The 19,954-nt window shown below is 45.2% G+C and overlaps 1 protein-coding gene across 1 annotated transcript in view; it reads right to left on the bottom strand.

Annotated features, from left to right (window-relative positions):
* The window catches only part of CSE1L (chromosome segregation 1 like), a 48,186-nt gene extending 39,493 nt beyond the window's left edge, over positions 1–8,693 (bottom strand). The window contains exon 1 of the mRNA XM_025931719.2: positions 8,541–8,693. The gene's annotated coding sequence lies outside the window, so the exon portion shown is untranslated. The remainder of the gene's footprint in view (positions 1–8,540) is intronic.
* Positions 8,694–19,954: the final 11,261 nt, after the last annotated feature.

The raw sequence follows: 19,954 nt of genomic DNA, 5'->3' as shown, positions 1-19,954 counted from the left end.
ATTTGTCCCCTGGAGTAGAGGTGCCAAATCAGTCACACAAAAACTTAACTGTTAGGAGGTTGTTAACAAGAGAGTCACTTGGCCTACATTTCCATGTGGGCCAAGATTTCCAAGAGGCTGAGTCTTGAGTTGAACTTGAAGGATACATAGAACTGGAAAGGCAAAACAGAATGAAGACCCATCCAACACAAGAACTAGTGTGAGCAAAGTAACAAACAGGAAGCTACATAGCTCCTTTGGGGAACAGTGGAATTGGAGGCTGAGATCAGATCATATTATTAGATCCTTAAGACTTAGCTGAAGAGTTACATGATTTAAGGTACAATAGGAAGCCACTACGGTTTTTTTGAAATGGGTCAAAACTTAATGAAAGTGGAGTATATGAACTTTGGGCTGGTAATGGTTTCCGGAATGGAGCTGAAGGGAACAAGTGAAGATCTGTTAGGACACTTTTCTTTTTTTTTAAACGGGACAATCTATGAACCAGGCACATCTATGAACCAGGCACAATGCTACGAACCACAATCTATGAACCAGGCACAATGCTAAATGTTTTTGTATGCTTCATATCATTTCATATAAGCATTTTACATACAAGAAGACTCAGAGAGATTAACTTGCCCCAAGTCACACAGAGTTAATAAAAATCAGATTCAGGAACGCCTGGGTGGCTTGGTTGGTTACGTGAACGGCTCTTGGTTTCGGATCAGGTCATGATCCTGCAGTTCATGAGTTTGAGCCCTGTGTCAGGGTCTGTGCTGACAGCGCAAACCTGCTTGGGATTCTCTCTCTCCCTCTCTCTCTCTCTCTGCACCTCCCCTGTTCACTCCTGCTCTCTCTCAAAATAAATAAACTTAAAAAAAAAAAATCAAATCAGTCTGACTCTATAGGTCTACTCTCTTCCTACCAAGGCTATCTTATCTCTCAGGTGGAAGAAATAATGACAGAAGCCTGACCTAGAATGGAAGCACTGGGAATGGCAATAGAAAGGACATGTTGAGGAAGGGAGAAAGAAGAAAGGAGGAGGGAGGGAGGGAGGGAGGGAGGGAGGGAGGGAGGGAGGGAGGGAGACAGATAGACAAAGGGCTATAGTTAATGCTGTGCCTGTGCAGCTTATACCTCCACAGCCAGAAACCACAACCTTCTAAGGAGAAAGATTTGTTTGAAACTATCTGTATTCTCCTTATTAGAAACTGGAAACATTTTTATCATAAGGGAAGCCAATATTCTGACTGTTCTAGTAGATTTGCCCACCAATCTATTCACTTCTTTTGACCCAGGGCAAAACACTCCATGGCATGAATATTAAGTCCTACTCAACCATACACACAATTTGAGAGGCCACCCTTTCTGGGTTTTATATCAAAAGTTTGGAAAAGGTAGGGGTGCCTGGCCGGCTCATAGTCGGTGGAGCATGTGACTCTTGATCTAAGGGCTGTGAGGTCAAGAGATCCTTAAAAATAAAATCTTACAAAAAAATAGTTTGGCAAATGCTATACATTATAATCCCCTTTTGGAAATTCACCTTAAAGTCTTCAGGAACTGAAGCAGTAAGTTATCAGGTTAATGTTTAACCCAGAGTTCCCCCTCATTACTTGGCCACAGAACTACTTCATCATATAAAACTTTGCAACATGTGATTTAATCAATTTATTTCCCATTCTTTTTTTGTGTTGAAATGCTCGATCTGTTATGAAATCATGAAAGTTGGCTGTTGCCAAGCAAAATTATTTACATCAGTATACACGAGCTTAAAAAATACGAAACAAAACTCCTCTTTTTCTATCACACAAATTTGTCCTACCTTTTTGAGATTTACGCAAGGCAGCATGTTAGAAACTGTGTGTGTGTGTTGGGAGGATTAGAGATTAATTGGATCTATTCTGTTGAGTTTAATACACTCCTCAATAATTTTGCATTTCACTAACTTTCTTCATTATGTTCCTATAGCACTGTACATATCACAACCAAAATCTCTTAGATTCCTCATAATTTATCTGAATTAAAAATCCAAACTCTTTACCATGGCAAAGTCTTATGCAATCTGACACCTGTCAACCTCACCTACCTTCCTTTTGGCTCTGTGCTCAAGCCACAAAGCCTTCCCTCTGTTGCTTGAACCAGCCAAGACAGTTCTCCATGCCTGTAATAATGCTCTTCCTTCTAATCTGATACGGGGCATCATTCAGCTGTCAGCCCACCATCAACTTCTTAAAAAGGCCTTCCATCACTATCATCTACACTATTAACAGCAGTAACATCATCTGAAATAGCTTTTTTGCCTTTTTTAAGTATCTTTAATGTAACTGCTATCCTTATTTGTAAGCTCCTTAGGGCAGGGACTTTGTATGTCTTGTCTCTGTAAGCCCAGGACTTTTACCACTGCCTGGCACATAGAATATTCAGTAAGCATTTGCTGCATGAACTAAAGGATGAGTCAATGTCAGTCAACTAGCTAAAACAGGAGTTCCCGGTATGGATTAGAGACTATTCTTCAAGGATCAGTTATGAGGAACCCCAACAACATAGGAATTCAGTTACATGACCAACTTACCCACCATAATTCGTTTCTGTTCACTTAAAAGTGTTTCAAGGAAGAAGTGAATCCGACAGACTTCAAGCTGTATTACCAAGCTGTAATCATCAAGACAGTATGGTACTGGCACAAAAACAGACACTCACATCAATGGAACAGAATAGAGAACCCAGAAATGGACCCACAAACATACAGCCAACTAATCTTTGACAAAGCAAGAAAGAATATCCAAGGGAATAAAGACAGTCTCTTCAGCAAGTGGTGCTGGCAAAACTGGACAGCGACATGCAGAAAAATGGACCTGAACCACTTTCTGACACCATACACAAAAATAAACTCAAAATGGATGAAGACCTAAATGTTAAGACAAGAAGCCATCAAAATCCTTGAGGAGAAAGCAGACAAAAACCTCTCTGACTTTGGCCATGACAACTTCTTACTCAACGCATCTCTGAGACAAGGGAAACAAAAGCAAAAACGAACTATTGGGACCTCATCAAAATAAAAAGCTTCTGCACAGCGAAGGAAACAATCGGCAAAACTAAAAGGCAAGCGACGGACTGGGAAGAGATACTTGAAAACGACATATCAGATAAAGGGTTACTATCCAAAATCTATAAAAAACTTATCAAACTCAACACCCAAAAAACAAATAATCCAGTGAAGAAATGGGCAAAAAACATGAATAGACACTTCTCCAAAGAAGACAGGCAGATGGCCAATCGACACATGAAAAAATGCTCAATACCACTCATCATCAGGGAAATACAAACCAAAACCACTGTGAGATACCACCTCACACCTGTCAGAATGGCTCACTAACAACTGAGGCAACAACAGATGCTGGTGAGGATGTGGAGAAAGAGGATCTCTTTTGCACTGTTGGTGGGAATGCAAACTGGTGCAGTCGCTCTGGAAAACAGTATGGAGGTTCCTCAAAAAATTAAAAATAGAACTACCTTACAACAAGCAATTGCACTACTAGGTATTTATCCAAGGGATACAGGTATGCTGTTTCGAAGGGAAACATGCACCCCCATGTTTATGGCAGCAATATCAACAATAGCCAAAGTATGAAAAGAGCCCAAATATCCATTGATAGATGAATGGATAAAGATGTGGTGTGTGGGGGCACCTGGGTGGCGCAGTCGGTTAAGCGTCCGACTTCAGCCAGGTCACGATCTCGCGGTCCGTGAGTTTGAGCCCCGCGTCGGGCTCTGGGCTGATGGCTCAGAGCCTGGAGCCTGTTTCCGATTCTGTGTCTCCCTCTCTCTCTGCCCCTCGCCCGTTCATGCTCTGTCTCTCTCTGTCCCAAAAATGAATAAACGTTGAAAAAAAAAAAAATTAAAAAAAAAAAGATGTGGTGTGTGTGTATACACACACATACATACAATGGAGCATTAGTCGGCAATCAAAAAGAAGGAAATCTTGCCATCTGCAACTACGTAGATGGAACTAGAGGGTATTATGCTAAGCGAAATTAGTCAGAGAAAGACAAATATCATATGATTTCACTCATATGAGGACTTTAAAACACAGAACAGATGAACATAAGGGAAGGGAAGCAAAAATAATATAAAAATGGAGGGGGACAAAACATAAGAGACTCTTAAATACAGAGAACAGAGGGTTACTGGAGGGGCTGTGGGTGGGAGGATGGGCTAAACGGGTAAGGGGCACTAAGGAATCTACTCCTGAAATCACTGTTGCACTATACGCTAACTAACTTGAATGTAAATTAAAAAAATAAATTAATGGGGTTCCTGGGTGGCTCAGTCAGTTAAGTGTCTGACTTACGGCTCAGGTCATGATCTCATGGTTAGTGAGTTCGAGCCCCACATTGAGCTTTGCGTTGACAGTGCAGAGCCTGTGTCATCCTTTGTGTGTGTGTGTCTCTCTCTCAAAAATAAATAAACATTAAAAACAATTTTTTTCAACGTTTTTTTATTTATTTTTGGGACAGAGAGAGACAGAGCATGAATAGGGGAGGGGCAGAGAGAGAGGGAGACACAGAATCGGAAACAGGCTCCAGGCTCCGAGCCATCAGCCCAGAGCCTGAAGCGGGGCTCGAACTCACGGACCGCGAGATCGTGACCTGGCTGAAGTCGGACGCTCAACCGACTGCGCCACCCAGGCGCCCCAAAAAAGAAAAAAATAAATTCTTTTTTTTTTTTTTTTTTAATTTTTTTTTCAACGTTTATTTATTTTTGGGACAGAGAGACAGAGCATGAACGGGCGAGGGGCAGAGAGAGAGGGAGACACAGAATCGGAAACAGGCTCCAGGCTCTGAGCCATCAGCCCCGAACCCGACGCGGGGCTCGAACTCACAGACCGCGAGATCGTGACCTGGCTGAAGTCGGACGCTTAACCGACTGCGCCACCCAGGCGCCCCAAAATAAATTCTTTAAAAAAGTGAATTTGAGATCTGTCCTATATTACTGTTCATATTGTGTCAGTGTTCATACTTTTGTTTCAGGATCCTGCACTTACCATCCTCCCTGCCTGAACAGCTCTGCCTCTGGAGAGCTGCATGGCTCACTGCCCACTTCACTCAGGTCTTTTTCCAAGGTTGTCTCTTTTCAGAGATAAGTTCCTGGACCATCCTATCTAAAAGAGCACCCACATTAGTCACTCTCCATTCCCTTATTCTATTTTTCCAAGCTCCAAATTCCCAAATATTATAGGCCATATTACTTTGCTTTCTTGTTCACTGTGCTTCTCTCTTCCCTAGACTCTAGGTTCCATGAGAGTAGGGGCTTTGTGTTTTGTTCATTTCAATCTCCCTAGAGCTTTACAATAGTGATAAATACCTAATATATATTTCTTATACTATTTTCAAAAGCTACATTCCCTTGATTTTTCCATCAAAAGCATTATCATTTCACACGTTTGTTCTGGTCAATTGACTGTGAAAAATAAGAGGTGGGGAAAACTGATTCTAAGACCACATGATAGAATGACCCTAAAATGACAAAGTTGAGGTACTAAAATACGACTATTTGTAAGTTAAAAAAAAGTGGGGGCGGGGGGGCACCAGCGTGGTTCAATTGGCAGAGCAACCAACTCTTGATTTGGGCTCAGAACTGACAGCACAGAGCCTGCTTGGGATTCTCTCTCTCTGCCCCTCCCCAATGCACTCTCTCTCTCAAAATAAAATAAACTTTAAAAAAGTGTGCATTGGGGACAGGGGAGATATACAAACATACATGCAACAATCCCTAAAAGTCAAAATACTACACAGACTCTACAATTTAGTATTAGTTGAGGAACTAAATATTTATCAACAAACCCTTTTTGTATCTCCTTACTGATAATGTCTATAAAACCAAATTATAAGCTTAGCCCTGTTTTGGGAAAGCATGACAAATAAGGTAATTTTAGAGAATACTCCATAGGTATTCACCATACATGGGCAAAATCAAGGTCTAATTAAGCTACCTAATTTGGCAACGGGTGAAAGTACTTTGACTTTTTAAAATATCAGCAAGATGTAAACATAGAAAGTGTTACTGATTTTAAAATAAAGATTCAAACTAAAAATGGGAAATACATTCTTTTGCCTTTAAAAAAGGGGCGATGCTTTAGTTTTTCCACAGAACTATCTTTGGAAATCCTTACCAATTCAGTTAAAAAATAAAACACATGTGCCACAGTAACTCAATTATGAGAAACTTATCTAAATTCCAAGTTCTTCTTGTTGAATGAATGGCTGGACCTAAGTCTAGCCTCTTCCCACAGGCCCTCAGTTATGGATGAACACTTGGAATAAAAGCTTTCCAAGGCCATCTCACAGACATCTGTGACATAAGCTGATCCAAGATCTGTGCCTTTTCCTTAGATATTTCTTCCACATTAGAGAACCATTCCTGAGTCCTTACATCTGGGGAAAGGGAAAGAGTTCCAATGAATGAAAACTATCTGGCACATACACATCAAGAACATACCAAGGCACTTTGACCCACCCTCTGCTTTCTAATCACAGGAACATACCATTTAGAATCAAATCCAAACTCTGTAATTGTCTACAAAGCCCTACATGATCTGGCCCCTGGACACCTCTCCTTTCTTCATACACTACTGTAGCATGCTGGATCTTCCTCCAATATTCTAAGTCTATTCCTATCCTTGAGCCTTTGTACTTTCTATATCCTCTGCCTAGAATCCTCTGTCCCCTCACCTTTCCATGGCTGGTCTCAGCTCATATGCCACCTTCTTCACCTGTCACTTATCAGTATCTGAAACTATCTAATTCATTTATTTGTATTGTTTCTTTCTCCCACTAGGATATAAGCTCTCCACGGGAAAGGACCCTGTCCATGTTTATTTCTTCACTGTTTTTCCAGAGATTAAGTGGATGCTCTATAGTTATTAAATGAATAAAAGAACAAATTAATTCCAAAGCTAGAGCAGTGCTCTCAAACCCATCCAATCCTGTATAGGAAACCTCTGCGCCCACCGCTTCTCAGCCTTTTGGCTAAGATCAAATGTAGGAAACCTCTGTCCCAGCCCCCAAATAGCAGAAATCAAAGTAACCAGATGGGAAGAGAAAATTCCCTTGCATTGATGGAAAGAAGGGGAAGAGTCTTGGGGCGGGCGGGGTGGCGAGAACAGGGTGAACTAAGAGTCCTGGGAATTATGCAAAAACTGGAGAAACACACACACAAGTAAAAACTTCGGATGGGGGTGGGGGGCGAGGGGATGAGAAAAGAACGCTGGTGGGATCCAAGAGTAAAAGTCCCCTTCTGTGCTTCCAAGGAATAATACCACGTGGCAAGCACTCATCACCAGAACACAACAACAAAGACAGGCAAGGTCCTTGCTCTTCAAGTTCACAGCCCAGCAGCCGAGAGACAGTGAACAACTCTAAGTAGTTCTAGATAATGATAAATGCTATTAAGAGGTGAAAGAAAGAAGCCCTCAGAGAAGTTGGTCAAAGAAGGTGTAAGAGGCGTGAAACAGGGAGCCAGTCTTGCAAACCTAAGAGGTCGGTAAGTTTCAAGCAAACGAAAAGGCAGGTCCAAACGCTTTACGGTGGGCACGAGCCTGGAACATTTAAGAAAACAGAAGTCAGCAGTACAGCTACAGCGGCTAAGAGCAGATGGGTGGAAGAGGCGGACAACGGTCACTTCAGGTGGGACTCTGTAAACCACGGTAATAACTGAGTGGATTCTCACAACCACTTTACCAAGCAGATTGTTTTCAAACCCACTTTGCGCATAACGAAATGGGAGACACCGAGGGATGAAGTGACTAGCCCTGCATTGCACTCCTAGGGAGAGGCCAAATCTGGAGCGAACCCAGGCCTTCGAATTCCAAAGCTCATGCTCCGAACTACCGTACTATCGCGTTTCCCCCCAAGAGCTGGACTCTACATTACTGGGCAGGTGCAGGGACTAGGACATACTCCTTAACTCAGCAAAGTGAGATCACGATGCTCAGTTACGGTCGGGGAGACTGAAGCACAGGGAAGTTAAAGTTCCCCCCTCTCAAATCAGAAAGTGAGTCGGGGCAAGAGGAGGTCTGGGCGGCGGCCGGCCCTCACCCAGCAGCCCGGCCGGACAGGCCTCGCCGCGGCACTCAGCTCACGTTGCGGGTGGCCGGGAGCGACGAGAACGGACGCGCAGGCGCGACCAATGAGAGGCGGCCTTCCCGAGCGGCCCGGCGGCGGCGCGACCAATCGGCGCGGCGCTGGAGGGGAAGGGGCGGACGCTCGGGCAGCTCGCGTTAGGCCGCGCCTCGGGGGCCCTCGCCCCTCACAGGCCCTGGGGCCGCCGGGCGTGGGCCCGAGCCTCGGGACGCCGCGAGGTGAGGTGAAGAGAGACCCGTCGGTGCAGGCAAAGACCTCGCCTGAGGGCGCCTCCCGAAGCACGGGCCCGCATTCCGCTCTCGCCCAGAGGCGCGGTCCTTGCTTCCCAGCGCTCGGAAGTGTCAGGAGCGCCGCATCCCTCCCCTAGCTGGGTCCCAAGAAGCCACCCTGCCAGGCCGTGCACGCCCCGCGCCTCACCTCCTCGGGATACGGGAACGGAGAAGGGAATCTCAGCCGCGAACTGTGGCCGGCACTACCCACCCCTGCCGCTCCGCCTCACATTCAAACCCCGGCAAAATGGCGCGGCGGCGAGGCTGCGGCCCGGGCGCATGCGTGAGAGGGGCAGAGGCGGGGGGGGCGGGGCCAGGAGCGCTCGGGCCCCACCCAAACTCGAAAGACCAATGGAAACGCGCTCCGTGTTTGCGCTGACGTCACAAGCGACAATGCCCTTTGGCTTAGATCACCGCCGCGGGCGGGCATCGCAATCCTCATCCTTCCCCCCCTCCCCCCCCCCCCCGCAGATGGACGCTGGTTCGGCCAGGGGCAGCTGGAGTGCGACTTCGTCTGACATAGGGCTTCAGTGAGGCACGTAGTAGGTCTTATATAACTGTTGAACGAACTGCTCAAAGTCCTGTCCATAGCCTTAGACGGAGAACTTTCTGCCACCTCGCAGAGCGCATGTTTTAGAGCGAGAGAAGGAATAAACAAAATAATTTCAGATCTTGATAAGCGCTATGAGAAGAAAATTTAAAACAGGGTGATATGACAGGCAGTGACTTGGAAGGTCATTGGATGGTCAGAGAAGGCCTCTGAACAAGTGACATTTGGCCTGAGTTTCAACAAGGAGACAGCTGTGTGAAGATCAGGCGTGAACTAGGCTGGGGCTTAATGAAGTGCAGAGGAACAGGAGGCGGAAGGTAGAGAAGCCAGCAGGGGCCAGATGATGTAGGGCTCATAAGCCTTGTTAGACTGTGCCTTATGTGCATCCACTACAGGATGGCCACCAAATCTATATTTTATTTTATTTTATTTTATTTTATTTTATTTTATTTTATTTTATTTTATTATTTTATTTTATTTTATTTTATTTATTTTTTTAAAGTTTATTTATTTTTGACACAGAACATGAACGGGGGAGGGGCAGAGAGAGAAGGAGACAAAGAATCTCAGAAGCAGGCTCCAGGCTCTGAGCTGTCAGCACAGAGCCCCACGCGGGGCTCGAACTCAGGGACCGCGAGATCATGACCTGAGCTGAAGTCGGACGCTTAACCGACTGAGCCACCCAGGCACCCCCCAAATCTATATTTTAAAAGGCCCACCAGTTGCTGTGTGGAAATGGACTGTATGGGGGGAAGAGCTTGAAGCAGGGGAGACTGGAGGCCTCCAGGAGAGAGATGAGATGCTCAGACTCAGGTGAGTAATGGTGCATAAGGAAACAAGTGGACAGCTTCAGGAGATACTGTAGAGGTAGGGCCTGCAGGATCTTATGATCCATTGAGTGTGACAATGACAGGAAGCAATGAGGACTTATGGCCCAGCCCTCAGTTTTGGCCACCAGCGGGCCCAGCTCTTTCAGAGCCCATCCCTTGCAATTGCTAGTTTGCTCCTCCAGGGACTGAAAGGCACATATTTGGTTATCATTCAAGGAAACAAATATAAGAACACAGAATTACATAGGCACTGAGAATTGCAGAACTCTCACCACGTAATGACTGTCCAAACCTCTGCAGCAAGAAATGACCGAACTTGAACTTGGCTTCTAGCAGCATAAAGCCATGACCTTAGTATGACCCCAGTGTCTCCCCCTCCCCCCCTCCCCATAACTGCTTGAGAAAACTCAATGCTGCCAGGAGAATTTACTGTTTGTGTTTGTTCTAGCCCAACACCTAAGGATAGGTCCTCACTTTCTTAGAACATTTACTTTTTTTTTTTTTTTAAGTTTATTAATTTTGAGAGAGAGAGAAAGCGTGAGTAGTGGAGGAGCAGAGAAAGAGGGAGACAGAATCCCAAGCAGGCTTTCGGCTGTGAGTGCAGAGCCCAACACGGGGCTCAGTCTCATGAACCATGAGACCATGACCAGAGCAGAAATCCAGAGTTGGTCGCTTAAACAACTGAATCACCCAGGCTCCCCATCTTAGAGCATTTACTAAGAAGGGCTTACAATTGTGAATTCTTCTTCAGTCTCTTTGAGATATATATGTATCTGTTGCAATTAGGAGTGTCTTTCTCAATGACCTGAAAGCCGTTCCTTTGAAATACAATCATCAGGAAGGTAAGGCCTCGGTCTCTTGGTCTCTGTGGGAGGCTGCAACCTTGATAATTGCCAGCTAGCAGACATAGCTAACCTGATCACATTTACACCGACCAACCCTTTGTAAGTTTTTACCTGTGTCCTCACTCTCTCCCGCACTCCCTCATTCTCCTTTAAAATGCCCAATCACCTCTGCATAGTCGGAATCTGCTCTTTCCCCTACTGTCAGTAGTTACTGAATAAAATCTGTTTTTACTGTTTTAACAATGTCCAGCTTTGTTTATCTTTGATAGCACCCTGCCTATGAACATGTAAAAGCAATTCCTGAGATAAAATGTAAAAAAAAAAAAATGCTCTGTTTGAGTGAATGATGTAAGTTTTTGTAAAATTGTTCAACATCTCTTATCACAGCCCACAAACGCTGCAAGATCTGGCCCCTGCCAACCTGCCTGACCTCATCACCTTCCTTCCTCCTCCTCTCCACCCTCACTAGTGTAGCCACCTCACCTTCCTTTTTGTTCTTCCAAGATCCAAGCTTTCTCCCACCTCAGAGTGTTTGTAGCTGCTCTTCCCTCTGCCTGGAATGCTCTTCTAGACCCCTGAATAACTGACTCCATCTCTGTACATTCAGATTCCAACTCGAATGTCACCATCCTGTCTGAAATTGCCCGCTGTCCACACCCAGTAACTCGACATTTAGGTTTGCCAGATTTAGCAAGCAAAATACAGGACACCCAGTTCAATGTGAATCTCAGAAAAGCAGTGCATGATTTTTTTAGTGTAAATATTGCATGGGACATACTTATACTAAGAGATTATACATTGTTTATCTGAAATTCACATTGACTCAGGTGCCCTGAATTTTATTTGGCAACCCTAGCCTCATATCTTTCTGTTTTCTTCATAGCATTTATCACTCTTTGTGATTGTCTCTTTGTTAATTGTTCCCCTCATCATTAGCTTAAGGACTCTATTAGAAAAAGTACTTTGGGGCACCTGGATGGCTCAGTCAGTTAGGTGTCAGACTCTTTTTTTTTTTTTTTTAAGGTTATTTATGTTATTTTGAGAGAGAAAGTGCAAGTCAGGGAGGGGCAGAGACAGAGAGGGAGAGAGAGTGAATTGCAAGCAGGCTCTGCACTGTCAGTGCAGATCCCGACACAGGGCTTGAACCCACAAACCGTGAGATCATGACCTGAACCCAAGTTGGACACTTAACTGACTGAGCCACCCAGGCGCCCCAAGTGCCCCAAGATTTTTGATCTTGGTTCAGATCATGATCTCACGGCTTGTGAGATCAAGCCCTGGATCGGGCTTTGTGCTGACAGCTTGGAGCCCACTTGGGGCTCTCTCTCTTCCTGTCTCTGAAATAAAGAAATAAGCTTTAAAACAAAGGACGTCATTTATCTTATTTACAGCTGTACCCCCCAGCACCTAGCACACAACACCTGCTCAATAAGCATTTGTTGAATGCTGAATGAAATACCCTATATAAATAAAGTCCACTGAGAAAGATGTAAGTTACTGGGACATTGGTGGAAAAGATGTATTTTTACCATTACAGCAACAGGACAAGCAATCAATCATACGTATCTGCTTTCCTGGACAAACATTGTCTTCCAGTCCTGGTGAGAACAATCCTGATGATTTAACAGTTTTCCATCTCTGAGAGCTAATCACGAGGGAGGCTGGCTGGAGTCCTGTGTCGTCCAGCATCTGTGCCAGTTTCTGCAGAAAGCCCTGAAGTGTGCCAAGGTTCCCGTGTCTGTGGATACAACTCTAGTGGTGCCCACTCCCTTTGCTCCTTGCAGCCGCGAGAAGAACCGTGCAGGTGAGGGGCACAGAAAAAGGTTGGTGTGTCCTCCAACCTCCATGGGTGATACCTGAAGACTCCCCTGGGAATCTGCATTGTGTTCTCTATGTCCTTACTTTTTTTTTTAATTTTTTTTAAACGTTTATTTATTTTTGAGACAGAGAGAGACAGAGCATGAACGGGGGAGGGGCAGAGAGAGAGGGAGACACAGAATCGGAAGCAGGCTCCAGGCTCTGAGCCATTAGCCCAGAGCCCAACGTGGGGCTCGAACTCATGGACCGCGAGATAGTGACCTGAGCTGAAGTCGGACGCTTAACTGACTGAGCCACCCAGGTGCCCCTCTATGTCCTTACTTTTAATTTTGCTTTATCACATGTTCTCTGAGAGGCTCATTTATTGGTCTCCCACCGTGATTCTGGCATCGTCATTGTTAAAGTGTATTCACTGGTCTTTTGTTGTATGTTGTAAAGCTATTAGGCAGATAAGGTTCCTGCCATTTCTTCCAGATGTTGAAGTCTATCGACCATCTCACAGTGCTCAATATTCCTCTTTGGCCTGTTCAGACCTTTCCTCTTCCAATTCTATCTTGTCTGACATCAATATTATTAGACTTGCTTTCTTTTGGTTAACAGTTTCCTGACGTATCTTTTCATCCCCCTGGCTTCACTGAGATAGAATTAACATGTCTTGACACATCTTTTACCAGCCCTTTACGTCACTCTTTGATCTTGTGTCACACTAGTTAAGAGCACAGACTTGACTACCCATGGACTTGACTTAATGCCATCTGCATGACAGCGGGCACGTTACTTGTAATTGAGCTGTCTAGTCTCTACAGTAGTGATAGTAATAGGAATTGGCCTCACAGGGTAGGCAGGAGGATGAAAGAGACAGGATAGATGAGGCCCGTGGAGAAGCACCTGAAAAACAGTAACCGTCCAAACAGTGTTAGGTCTTATGCCCATCCTGTGACCGGGTGGCAGTGTATTTTTGATGTCCTCCTGTTGTCCCCAGTCCTGCCTTTCCCAGATGGTACCGCTTGAGACCTGGACAGGCCTTTGGATGCTTGCCTTGGCCCCTGTGCTTTAAAAGGTGCCATTCTGGTCCTGCCCCAGCTCCCACAGGTGAGGAGGGGGCCCTGCTCCAAGTGGGTGTGCTCACCCAGAACCCATACCACCTCCTTTCAGACCTCGTTCCGGTGACACAGGACCCTGGAATTCTCCACCGACAGGCCCCAAGCCCTCTTCCAGGGTCTGTGGAAACCTCTTGCCTGGGTCGCTCCTGAGAGCTGAGACACAGCAGCTGTGAGCATCCCTAAACTGGCAGTGGGACTTGTGGACAGATGTGTTTGCAGGGGGTTTGGACAGAGCTGTGTATCCTCGCACACACATTCAAAGCCTCGTGGTGCAGGTTGAGGCCTGGGGTGGGAAGAGAAAGGGTGCAGGACGAGGGCTCATTCTCCCCATGTTGCTGTGTTCTGACATGGAAGTCTGAGCCTGAGAATTCCATCTTTTTTTTTTTTTTTGTAGAATTCCATCTTTGAACCTGGGCTTCCAGGTTCTGCAAAGGTGTTGCTTGTCAAGGAAGGAAGATGGAATGTGTGTTTTTGAACACTTACTATCTTGACATATAACTTTTAAATATTTATTAGTTTAGTTTAGTTTTAATGTTTATTTATTTTTGAGGGGGGTGACGGACAGAGGATGTGAAGTGGGCTCTGTGCTGACAGCAGAAAGCCAGACGTGGGGCTTGAACTCACAAGCCATGAGATCGTGACCTCATGATCAAGCCGAAGCTGGAAGCTTAACCCACCGAGCCACCCAGGCACCCCAACTTTTAAACATTTACACTTACTGGATGCAAGGCCACATCTGTATGTCTGCCCCAGAGCCACAGACGTCAGCAGTGTGCTGTGCTTTCTGCCGAAGGGGGCCAGTGCCCTACATCATCTACTTCTGAATGCCTGCTGTACCCTGTACATCAACACAGTCCTCCCTGTGTGAGATCCGTCCTTGGAGACAGACCAAAGACAGCATCAAGGATGCAGTGCCTGGAGGGATGGGGCCAGGAGCTCATGGCGTTCCAGCACCAAGAGGTGGTGTGGGACAGCGTTTAAGAGGCAGGCTCTAGAGCCAGACTGCAGGGCTTTGAATCTAGCTGTGTTGCCTTAGATGAGTTCTTTGACCTCTCTGAGCCCCAGGTACCCTTCTATAAAAAGCAGAGTGTGATGATGGTAATGACACCTACCTTAGGCAGTGGTTGTGACAGTCTAAGGAGATGACGTGTGCAGGGCAAATGCCTGGCACGCTCAGAATCCAATAAATGATCATTATTACTGTTATCAATCTGCTGCTAGGTGCTATCTCAATAATGAGAACAACAATAGCTGACATGGAAAGAGTATATAAAATGATCAGTGGGGAAGCCTGACAGGAGGAGTGAAGTTCTCTTTCTCTTATCCTTTGGTGGAGGGGGAAGAGTCCAGGGAATACGGAGCTTCAAACCAGAGCCCTTTGGGTACCTGTGGCCTTTGGAGTTGAGGACTGAGCACCTTCCAGAACTCTCTCAGAGGGAAGCAGTGCCTAGAGCTGATTTCCATCATAGCAGGTATGGAGAGGAACTGGGCCTTTGGGTGGGCCAGCTTCCTCTTCAAGCCGAGGAAGGAAAATGGAGAGTGGAATGCCAGCAACCCAGGAAAGCCAAGGAAATGACCCAATTCTCTTGAGTTTGTGAAGTGTCCTGTGAGAATTCTAGAATTTCCATGAAAAAAATTCCTTGGGGTGCCTGGACGGCTCAGTCAGTTGAGCATCTGGCTCAGGTCATGATCTCTTGGTTCATCAGTTTGAGCCCCTGCATCCAGCTCTGCTTGGGATTGTGTCTCCTTCTCACTACCCCTCCCTGCTTGTGCGCGCGCTCTCTCTCTCTGTCTCTCTCAAAATAAATTAACTTCAAAAAAAATCCTGCACTTTCACCAACACTTTAGCGAGTGCCTGCTTTGCATCTGTTACTGTGTTCTAGCAAGTGAGATTGTCATAAAACAGCCAGGGTTTCTGTCCTCACACACTTACATTCCAGTGGAGGAGACAGATTTCAAACACATCATTGCAGATGGCAGTGGGTTCTGAAGACACGGTGGAGGTAACCGAGGAGTTAGCAACTGGGTTGAACCCCGGGAGGAGGAGGAACCAGCCATGGAGCAATCTAGAGAGAAAGCCTTCTAGGCAGAGGTGATAGCAAGGGCAAAGTCACTGAGGAACGAGCAAGTTGTGAAAATCTAAAGAAGTCACTAATTGGTGTCACAGACTTTGAGGTGTGTAACATTTCAATGGAGAAATGAAGGCAGCTTCTGAGACAATATCCATGGTGGGCATGAAAGGGTCCAAGGTACAGCTCCCAAAAGGCTAGTCTTTTCTTTAATTGTTTAACTTTATTACTGTCGCACCATTTATACAATTACATATAACTTCAATGCATCCATTGTACTTTTTTTTTTTTTTTTTTTTTTTTTTTTACCATTTTCCAATGAGTGGTGGGTTGGTGTCTGTGACACACAATGGAAGAGAAACCAGAACTGCAATAATGCAGACTTTTTTTTTTTTCATTTCCACTGACCATTAAACAGAACTACAGGTGCACCCAGCCACGGACACGCATTAACAGGTCATGAGAAATCTAGGGAGGCTAAGTAGGATGAGAGAATGTTTGTTACTCCCCAAAATACCTGGGGACGAAGAATGGAGTCTTGGCATCAAGATACGTGTGGACAGGCTAAGTGGGCTGTCTGAAAGTTGGCGTTCATCCACAACATTACAAAAATGTCAAGAAAAGCTGTAAATTAAAAGGCAAACACAGAACATACTACTTTCAGAAAGATCTGCTTGCCTTGGCATAGGCCCTGTGGGCAGAACGTATCATTCCCCAAACCCTTTGCGAAAGACAAGATACTCGGATTGTAGTGGCAGAGTGCACGTAACAGCAGTTCAGGTACAAAACTTGTACTGTGCTTTCAGACGTTGATTACGAAGGCTAGTGTAAGAGATCTGGTAAAGATTTTTTTTTTTTTAAGTTTTATTTATTTGTTTTTGAGAGAGAGTGAGTGAGTGAGCAGGGAGGGATGGAGAGAGAGAATTTCAAGCAGGTTCTGTGCTGTCAGCGCAGAGCCTAACTCAGGGACTGAACTCACAAACCACAAGATCATGACCTGAGCCGAAATCACCAGTCGGAGGCTCAACCCACTGGGCCACCCAGGTGCCCCCGGTAAAGATTGTTTCTAACTCAGGTGTTTGCAATATCCAAGCAGATGAATTTACAAACAGGGGCTTTGGAACATAAGCTCTTCAGAGACCAGGACTGTGTTCTGCTGGATACCCTGCTTGGTTGCCCCACCCCTTCCCTCAGATTAACCAGTGACCGCAAGAGGCAGTGTGGTTGGCATATGATAAGTGTGTGCTCTGTCCCAGTTGGGCTGCTTCCCAACCGTGTGATCCAGGTACACAGCCTCAGTGGGCCTCTCTAGGCCTTAGTATCCACATCTAAAAAATGGGTGAGGGGTGCCTGTCTGGCTCAGCTGGTGGAGCATGTGGCTAGATCCCGGGGTTGTAGGTTCGAGCCCTGTGTTGGGTGTAGAGATGACTGAAAATAAATATATAAATAAAGAAACTTAAAAAAACAAAAGGGAGGTCTAATACTGCTATGTCATACAGTTGTTGCAGTATTAAAAGGACTTCTTGTATGCAAAGCACTTGTATCTGGAGTGCAGGAAACCATGAGTAAATGTTAAGAAGTGACATTGATAGTCTGCTTATTGCTGATGCCCTAAAAGGGGCATAAAGTTAGCACAAATCCTACCGTACAAAGAGTTCTTCATTCCAGCTTCCATGATCTGTCCACTGGCCTCTCCCATAGAATGGTGCTTGGTTTTTGCCTGCTTCTCAGAAAACCATAGCACCCTGGACAAGAGAATCAATATGCCATTATTTAAGCTCAAATTCACTCAAGATAAGAAGTTTACCAGAATGCATGGTATTTCTTGAACATAAATCAAGATGAATTTTAGGTCAACGAAGAAGCAGCTACAGAAGCTTTATGCAGGGATTGGGAATCTCTGGAAAAGATGAAAATTGACATATAAAATTATCTGCAGAGGCTCAATCTTCAGTTGATTACCAGAGACGGTTGGCTTGCATTTAGAAACGGACATTTCAAAAAAATACTAAAATCATTTTTGCCAGAATCCTTGGGGAATCCCCACCCCTTCTTTTGCTGTGAGCATGTAGATGCCTTTACTAAGCTTGATACTCCTAAGATGTGACACAAATAACTAACTCAAGGACGATTTCGCAGATTTCTTTAACTGGACAACAGGCATGTTACACAGCTTTGCAAAAATTCCAGGGAACTGGGGTGCCTGGGTGGCTCCGTCAGGTCAGCGTCTTTTTTTTTTTTTTTATGTTTATTTTTTGAGAGAGAGAGATAGAGACAGAGCGTGAGCAGGGGAGGGGCAGAGAGAGAGAGAGAGAGAGAGAGAGAGAGAGAGAGAGAGAGAGAGAGAGAGAGAGACAGAATCTGAAGCAGGCTCCAGGCTCTGAGCTGTCAGCACAGAGCCCGACTATGTGGGGAGTTCGAACTCACAAACTGTGAGATCATGACCTGAGCTGAAGTCGGACACTTAACTGACTGAGCCACCCAGGTGCCTCGAGCATCCAGCTCTTGATTTCGGCTCGGGTCATGATCTCACGGTTCATTAGACCGAGCCCCGCATTGGGATTCCCTCTCTCTCTCTAAATAAATAAATAAGTAAACATGAAAACAAAAACAAAAACAAAAACAAAACCTCTAGGGAACCACTCTGGTCCTTTGAAAAAGAAAACGTACTTTTGCCTCAAACATGTTCCAGTCTGTTGGCACGGTTACAAATGCAACATAATGCTGAAATTACCTTTCAAAATGCTTAAATAAGTAGCACTTTATTTTTTTTTAACGTTTGTTTATTTTTGAGACAGAGAGAGACAGAGCATGAACGGGGGAGGGGCAGAGAGAGAGGGAAACACAGAATCGGAAGCAGGCTCCAGGCTCTGAGCCATCAGCCCAGAGCCCGACGTGGGGCTCGAACTCGCGGACCGCGAGATCGTGACCTGAGCCGAAGTCGGACGCTTAACCGACTGAGCTACCCAGGCGCCCCAGTAGCACTTTAAATAAATAAAGTGGAGTTGGCCCTTCCTCGACCAGTGACCTCAGCACGCCCTCCTTTCTAAACTGGGTAAGCAGAAGTGACTTTTTAAAATAAGGCCAAAGAAAGCTGAAAGGGTCTGCCACAGATGGACTTTTGGGTTTACACCACCACGCCGAGGAAACCCTGTTAGACTGAGTCGATTTAGTTCAGGGTTTTTCAACCTTAGCACCAGTTAGACCTTGAGGCTGGTATTTATTTAAAGTTTATTTGAGAGAGAGAGAGAGAGAGCCCTTGGGGATGGTAATTCCTTGCGGTAGGGGTTGGTTAGCAGCATCCTACCCACCTCTCTCCTGCTGCGACAACCCAAAATGTCTCCAGCCATTGCCAAGTGTCTCGAGTGCCTCTTGGGGACAGAACTGAAAACCAGTGATTGGCAGCAGGTTGAAAACGACTGCTCTAGATAAAACCCAGGCACCATCTGCTGTGGAGAGATAATGACGCTTTGGAAACCTTTTCCTTTTGTTCTTTACTGGAAGCACCTGAAATGTAGGACCACAGAGAGTCGCAGTTTTACTCCAATCAATTAATAAAGATGCAAAAGTATTAGTCGATTTCAGGGGAATATTTTAAGTACAATAGTCATTTACAATTTTAGAATATTTCAGAAAGAATATTCTGAATTCAGAAGCACTAAAGCCAAGCCATGTCCTCCTATGTTGGCAACCTCTGTGAACCTTAGAATTGTATCCCACTCAGTGCCCAAGTTGGCTACCCTGTGAGTCTTCCTTTGTAATCTTGCCCCTCAACGGCAGCAAGAGGAGACTTCTGTCTTCTCTTGGGAACCCACTGTTCAAACTAATGAGTTAAAGCGAATTCAAGAGATAAATAAGAATCTTCCCATGACTGGATTTTCCCCTCTTTCATGGGGAGGGAAGGAGTAAGAAGAGAACCTTACTTAAAATAATTAAAACGCACTGTTAATATTCTCCATTAAAAATTATTTTTGGGGGCGCCTGGGTGGCGCAGTCAGTTGAGCGTCCGACTTCAGCCAGGTCATGATCTCGCGGTCCGCGAGTTCGAGCCCCGCGTCGGGCTCTGGGCTGATGGCTCAGAGCCTGGAGCCTGTTTCCGATTCTGTGTCTCCCTCTCTCTCTGCCCCTCTCCCGTTCATGCTCTGTCTCTCTGTCCCAAAAATAAATAAACATTGAAAAAAAAAATTAAAAAAAAAAAATTATTTTTGTTAATTACTGAGGCCAAATTTTACCACCAATTGAGAACTACATGCTTACAGCTGCCATAATTACAAATGAACCCAAAACTATAGCTTGATATATATAAATATATATATTTATATAAATTGATATATTTATATAAATTAC

This window comes from Puma concolor, chromosome A3, assembly GCF_028749965.1.
Source record: "Puma concolor isolate L17-30 chromosome A3, mPumCon1.1.hap2, whole genome shotgun sequence".
Lineage (NCBI taxonomy): Eukaryota > Metazoa > Chordata > Mammalia > Carnivora > Felidae > Puma > Puma concolor.
Note: the sequence above shows the minus strand (reverse complement) of the source record. Positions and strands in the feature narration are given on the sequence as shown.